The sequence below is a fragment of the Dipodomys ordii genome, unplaced genomic scaffold (genome assembly GCF_000151885.1).
Source record: "Dipodomys ordii isolate 6190 unplaced genomic scaffold, Dord_2.0 Scaffold55, whole genome shotgun sequence".
NCBI lineage: Eukaryota > Metazoa > Chordata > Mammalia > Rodentia > Heteromyidae > Dipodomys > Dipodomys ordii.
The window spans coordinates 4,940,096-4,947,020 of NW_012267271.1; the positions used below are offsets into that span (position 1 = coordinate 4,940,096).

Here is a 6,925-nt window from a genome sequence, read left to right on the forward strand (position 1 = left end):
GGCCGCCGGCCCGGCCGAGCGTCACGTGACCGCCCTTAGGTTTAAATGCTCCCCGCGGCCGTCGGGGAGTCCACTCGCGCTTCCTGCCCGCTCGGCCCGGCCCGTTCCCCGCGCCGCGCGGGCAGGCCTCGCCCTTCTCCTCGCCCCATTTCCCGGATGCCCTCCACCCTTCTCTCGGCCATCATCTCCGTTCGTCCGTGAAGAAGGGTCTCTCCAGACCTGCGGGGAAGTCACTTTGGGGGTGAGGGTCCTAGGGAGGGCTTACCTGCCCTTTGGCTGGTTGTTTTGGAGTTGGAGTCTCAAACTTCGTTTTTAGCCACCAGGCTTGGCTTTGAATCTGGATTCTTCGCATCTCAGCCTCCTGAGTAGCTACTGAGGCAAAGTCACTTCTTGCGGGCTTTCACCTCTTGAGCCTCAGCTCCTGGGCCTCGAGAAGCCCCCCTTTGTGATCCTGGCTGACCAAAAGTTACCCCATCTGAGCGACTCTCCTGGCTTTTTTTTTTTTTTTGGTCGCTTGTGGGGCTTGAACTTGCAGGCCTGGACACTGTCCCTGAGCTCTTTTTGCTCAAAGCATTCCACCACTTTGAGCCACAACACCACTTTGGTTTTCTGGTGGCTTATTGGAGATGAGAGTTTCATGGGTTCTGCTGCCCAGGCTGGCTTTGAACCACAATCCTCAGATTTCAGCCTCCCGAGTAGCTAGGATGGCAGGCATGAGCCACCAGCACCCATCTTCATCCTTGCATTTCAACAGTGAGCTTTATGCAGCTTCCTTGTCCTCCTCGTTAGAGGCTTAAACTTGGACATGGGGTTGTGTTTTCAGACATCCTGGACCTAGACATGGTGATTGCTCTGGTGATTAGGTCTCCTCAGCCACATGGCACTGTAGTGGAGTCTTCTCAGGTAGAGATTGGATAGGGCTGAATCAGGAAAGCAGCAACTTCATGGAGGGGTCGAGACCTACTGGAAGGATGGGTTCATCTGAGAGTCCTCTTTGAGCTCCTGAGGACTTGTGCTGGTATTGGTGACAGTTCCTCACCTTCCAGATGGGGGTCAGAGGCCCCCTACCATGCTGTGGCTATGCCAGGGGTAGAGGGGTGGGCCAGTGATTAATCTGCTGTTTCCTTTCCTGTAAATTGGGCTCTTCATGCTTGCTGAGACTGACATCTAAGTAAAGCACTTCAGACAAGTGTCTGGTATGATTAACCCAATAATCTTCGTGTGTGTGTGTGTGTGTGTGTGTGTGTGTGTGTGTGTACCACATGTGTGCCAGTCGTGGGGCTTGAACTCAGGGCCTGAGCTTGTTTGTCCCTGAGCTTGTATTCGGCTAGTGTTCTTCCACTTGAGTCACATCTTCAATTTGTCTTTTTGCTCATTAATTGGAGGCAAGAGTGTCACTGAAAAATTCTGCATGGATTGACTTTGAACCTCAATCCTCAGATCTCAAGTCTCCTGAGTAACAAATCAGTCCTCTTGAGATGTGTGGTAAATGTCTTCTTGTGATCCGCAAAGACCATGGGCAAGCCCACCTGGTCTTGTAGTTTTGTGGAGAAATAACCAGAAGGAAGGTGAGGGTACAGTCACAGTCCCTTCAAGGCTGTGTGCCCAGGATGTCTGTATGTATCCTGTCCATTCTTGGGACAGCAGCTTATCTTTTAAATCTCCCTTTTTATGGATGAGAAAGAGGTTTGCCGAAGTGTGGTAGGGAAGGGTGGCAGCACTCCTCTAGGTATCCTAGTTAAGATTTCCCAGCAGCCTCTGGGGTTCTCTCCCCTCCCAAGATAGCCAGGAAGAGGAAGAAATTCTTTTTGTTGTTGGGACTTGAAATCTGGGCCCAGACGCTGGCCCTCAGCTCTTCAGCTCAAGGCTAGTGCTCTACCACTTGAGCCATAGTGGTTTATTGGAGATAAGAGTTCAGGGACTTTCCTGCTTTGATTGGCTTTGAACAGCGATCTTCAGATCTCAGCCTCCTGAGTAGGATTTCTGGTGTGAACCACCGGCGCCCAGTTGAGAAAGGAATTCTAAGTGAAGTGAGAGGCTAGAGAGGAAAAGGCCCAGGGCCAGGTGTTGGGGTGTGTGTGGGTGCACCCATACACGTGCTCACTGCTTGAATGGGCCCAGGCCTGCCCTGGCCCCTCCCTTGTTTACTGGCTCTCTGGCCCTTTTGCTTTCTCTTTCTCTTCCACTTCCTGGCATTCATCTTGATGGGTTATGGGTTGCCTGGAAGAAGGGCAGGACCGGGGCTGGCAAGAAGGGAATGGAGCCTTGAAGCCCTCTGCCTGATCACAAGACATCACAGGGTTCCTGGGGCCTTCTGGGTTCCTGGAGGTCTGGGAAACAGGTGGGTCACTGACACCAACCTGTGCTTTGGCTTCATAGAAGAGGTCTCCAGCAGTGGAGGCCCTGAGTTCAAGCCACAGTGTGCAAACACAAACACATACAAAATTGAAGGGTAGCCAGCACTATCTGTGGATCACATGTAGTCCTAGATACTCAGGAGGCTGAGAGCTGAGGATCTGGTTTGAAGTCAGCCCAGGCAGGAAAGTCCTTGAGATTTTTCTCCAATTAACCACCAGAAAATTAAGTGGTGCTGTGGCTCAAAATGGTAGAGCACTAGCCTTGAGCAAAAGAGCTCAGGGACAGTGCCCAGGTCCTGAGTTTAAGCCCTTGACCCCCCCCAAAAAAAAAGGCTAGACATTCTTTTTTGTTTTTTATTGTGAAAATACTGTACATAAGGGTTACAATTACATGGGCAATGTAATGAGTACTTTTTGTTTTTGGGTTGTGGGGCTTGAACTCTGGGCTTGGGTGCTGTCCCTGGGCTCTTCAGCTCAAGGCGAGCACTCTACCGCTTGAGCCACAGCTCCACTTCTGGTTTTTGAGTGGTTTATTGGAGATAAGAGTCTGACGGACTTTCCTGCCCAGGCTGGCTTTGAAGCGTGATCCTTAAATCTCAGCCTCCAGAGTAGCTAGGATTACAGGCGTGAGTCACCAGCGCTCGGCTTGAGTACATTTTTTTTTTGGGGGGGGGGTCCGGTCATGGGGCCTGAACTCTGGGCCTGGGCACTGTCTCTCAGCTGTTCAGCTCAAGGCTAGCGCTCTACCACTTGAGCCACAGCGCCACTTTTTTTGCTTATGTGGTGCTGAGGAAGCGAACCCAGGGCCTCTGGCATGCAAGGCAAGCGCTCTACCACTGAGCCACCTTCCCAGCCCCCCTTGAGTACATTTTTTTTGTTTGTTTTTTAATTAATTTATTTATTTTTGCCAGTTCTGGGCCTGGGCACTGCCCCCGAGCTCTTCAGCTCAAGGCGAGCAATCTACCACTTGAGCCACAGCACCACTTCTGGCTTTTTCTGCTTATGTGGTGCTGAGGAATTGAACCTAGGGCCTCATGCATGCAAGGCAAGCTCTCTACCACTGAGCCACCTTCCCAGCCCTGGTTTTTTTTTTTTAACTGTATTTTTTTTGTCTTTTCTTTTTTGGTACTGGGGATCGAACCCAGGACGTTGCACTTGCTAGGCAAGCCCTTTGCCACTGAGCTACATCCCAGCCCACATTTTTTTTTTTTTTTTGCGGTTGTGGGGCTTGAACTCTGGGCCTGGGCGCTGTCCCTCAGCTCTTCAGCTCAAGGCTAGCGCTCTACCACTTGAGCTACAGTGCCACTTCCGGTTTTCTGGTAGTTTATTGGAGATAGGAGTCTCACAGTCTCTCCTGCCCGGGCTGGCTTTGAACCGAGATCCTCAGATCTCAGCCTCCTGAGTAGCTGGGATTACAGGCATGAGCCACCAGCGCCCGGCCCAGCCCACATTTTTTTATCAAGCATTGTTGCCTCCTCCTTTGTTTCTCCTTCCCATTCCCCCCCCCTTTTTTTTTTGCCAGTCTTTGGGCTTGAACTCAGGGCCTGGGCACTGTCCCTGAGCTGCTTTTTGCTCAAGGCTAGCACTCTATCACTTCAGCCACAGCGCCACTTCCGGCTTTTTCTGTTTATGTGGTTCTGAGGAATTGAACCCAGGGCTTCATGCATGCTAAGCACTCTACCACTAAGCCACATTCCCAGCCTAAAGGCCAGACATGGAGTCCAGCCCAGGGAAAGTTACTGAGACCATGTTTCAAAAACAAAATTAACATAAAAGTTTTGATCTGGGTTCTGATGGCTCACGCCTAGAATCCTAGCTACTCAGGAGGCTGAGACCTGAGGATTGCAATATGAAGCCAAGCTCGTTTAAGCCTTAGGATTGGCACAAAACAATAAGGTTTTGAGTTCAATCCCTTTTTGCCTCCTATTCCCCAGAAGAAAAGAAAACAGCAACAGGGCTAGGCCTCAGGTAGTAGAGCACTTGCTTCGGATGCTCCAGGCCAGAAGTCCTGTTTTCAGTCTGGTACTACAAAGAAGAAAGGGGTCTATGTGTGTAGTTGATGTGTAGTTCAGTGGAAGAGCCTAAGTATTTACTGCTAGGTTTCATCGTCAGCACCCCAAAATATAAAAGTAAAAATGCAAAAATACTGGTTTAGAATCTTGGTTCTTTCACTTACTATAAGTTATTTTGGGGTGTGGTTTGGTCTTAAGGGTGTTTGCCTGCCATTTACAAAACCAAGGTTTTTCCCAGTAACTTAAAAATTTATCTGTGGAGTAAGGATATTAAGACTTAATCTGTATTTTGTGAGGTTTAAGTAAAAACTGTATGAAGTTATCACAACCTGTGACTCTTGTTCATGCTTCAGTAGTGTGGAAGAGGAAACATTGCTCATAAGAACTGATTGTGGATTTTAAAAAAGAATTATTTTATCTTTTTTTTTTCTTTGTGGGGGGGAAGGGGAGGGGAGGGCTTGAACTCTGTGCCTGGGCGCTGTCCCTCTCAGCTGTTCAGCTCAAGGGTAGCCATCTACCACTTGAGCCACAGCACCACTTCAGCTTTTTCTGTTTATGTGGTGCTGAGGAATCAAACCCAGGGCCTCATGCATGCCAGGCAAACACTCTACCACTGAGCTACCTTCCCAGTCCAATTATTTTTATCTTTAAACATTGTACAAAAGTGTTTAAATTCATTGCATCAGTTTATATCTAGTGCATCTTGACCAATGTCACCCTTCTATCATTCTCCTCTCTCTCCCAAATTTACCCATTCCCTCAAGTTTTCTGAGTTTTCCTTTTTGTGTTTATTTTTTTTTTTTTGCCAGTCCTGAGGTTTGAACTTAGGGCCTGGGTACTGTCCTTGAGCTTCTTTGCTCAAGGCTAGTGCTCTACCACTTCAGCCACAGCTCCACTTGCTGCTTTTTCTTTTTTCGTGGCTGAGGTATTGAACCCAGGACTTCATGCATGCTAGGCAAGCACTTTACCACCAATCCACATTCCCAGCCCCTGAGTTTTGCTTTTTATTGTGCTTGTCCTAGGGCTTGAACTCAGGGCCTGGGCACTGTCTCTTGAGCTTTTTGTGTGCACAAAGCTAGCACTCTAACTGTGTGACCTGAGTCACAGCTCCACTTCCAGCTTTTTGGTGGTTAATTGGAGAGAAGTCTCATGGACTGTGCTGCCTGGGCTAGCTTCCCAACCGTGCCCCTCAGATCTCAGCTTCCTGAGTATCTAGGATTTACAGCTGTGAGCCACAAGCACCTGGAGTTTGCTTTTCAGTGTTCCTACATTAAGTATTATGACTATTTACTCTCAGCCTCCTGGTTGATTGTGGATTTTTTGCTTTATATCTTTGTGTGTACATCTGTGTGTATGTGTGCATGTGCGTAGGGGCACAGGCACCCTTGGCATGTGGTGTGTGCTAGTACTGATGCTTAAACTCTGGTTAAAAACATCAGGGAGAGATTTCTGGGTTTTTGTGGATCAGGTGTTGGATGAGATCCTGGAAGATAGAGCTGAGCCGGTTCATTAGCTGGAGAGCAAAATTTAAACAGAAGAACATGCCTGGGCCATAGAACGCGCGGTTTGCAGGGCTTTGCCTCTGAAGCAGGTCTTGCTGTCCTGGTTCAGCTTTGCTGTGCAAGGAACTTCGCCCCGTGTATCTCCCGTGCGGTTTGCGAGTTCCACTGATGCCTGCTTCTCGCCAGCTTCTCGCCAGTGTGGTTTCTTGGGAGCACCCGGCACTGAGCTGGGCCGGGAGTGGTGGTGAAGTGTGGTGTCCCCCTGCTTTCAGAGGACTTCCGCTTTTGTTTATCATCCGCTGCAAATGGATCCAGAGGGAAGTGAGCTGACCTGCTCAAGGGTACACAGCCTCGAGGGCAGGGCGCGGGCCAGAACCCAGACCTGGCAACACCGGCCGGGCTCTGTGTGCAAAGAAGCCAGAGTCTCAGCCTCCCCACCTGGAATAGCACAGGGGTGCTGCCGTCCAAAAAGGACGCGTCCAGAGGCCCCGAGTGCTGATCCCAGGGCGGGTGGATGGCCAGGCTCCGGTGGAAATCCAGGTTAAAGCCAGGCCTGCACGTCCAGGGGGCGGCGAACACCCCTCTCAGCGCCCCGCGCCGCCAGGCTTAGGGCAGCCACTCCGCCACCACGTGACGCGCAGGCGTGGGGGGGGGCTGCCCTGAAGCCCCGCCCCTCGGGCCGCCGCGCTCCCGGCGCGCGCAAATGTCCCGGGTCGGGCTGGGGAAGGGGAAAGCGGGGGAGGGGAGCGCGGTGCAGGGGGCCGGCCCGGACGTCGCCGCGCTCCTTCCTCCCGCCTCTCCGCCAGGCCCTGTGTCTGCTCGCGGAGGCTCCGCCCCCTCGTCCCGGCGTTGCGGCCAATGGGGAGGCGGCGCGAGCCTCTCCGGCCGGGGGCGGGCCTAGCGCGCGGCCTAACGCGCCTGCGCCCTGGCGCCCGCCCCTCGCCGAGAGGAGGAGGAGGTGGTGGTGGAGGAGGAGGAGGCGGTCGGGGAGAGCGAGCAGCAAGCCGGAGCGCGGAGCGCGAGTGAGGGAGCGAGCCGCCTGCCGCCGCCGCCC

At 51.9% G+C, this 6,925-nt stretch overlaps 1 protein-coding gene across 1 annotated transcript in view; it reads left to right on the top strand.

Annotated features, from left to right (window-relative positions):
* Positions 1-6,925, top strand: part of Set (SET nuclear proto-oncogene) — a 22,993-nt gene that overhangs the window by 518 nt on the left and 15,550 nt on the right. The window lies entirely within an intron of this gene.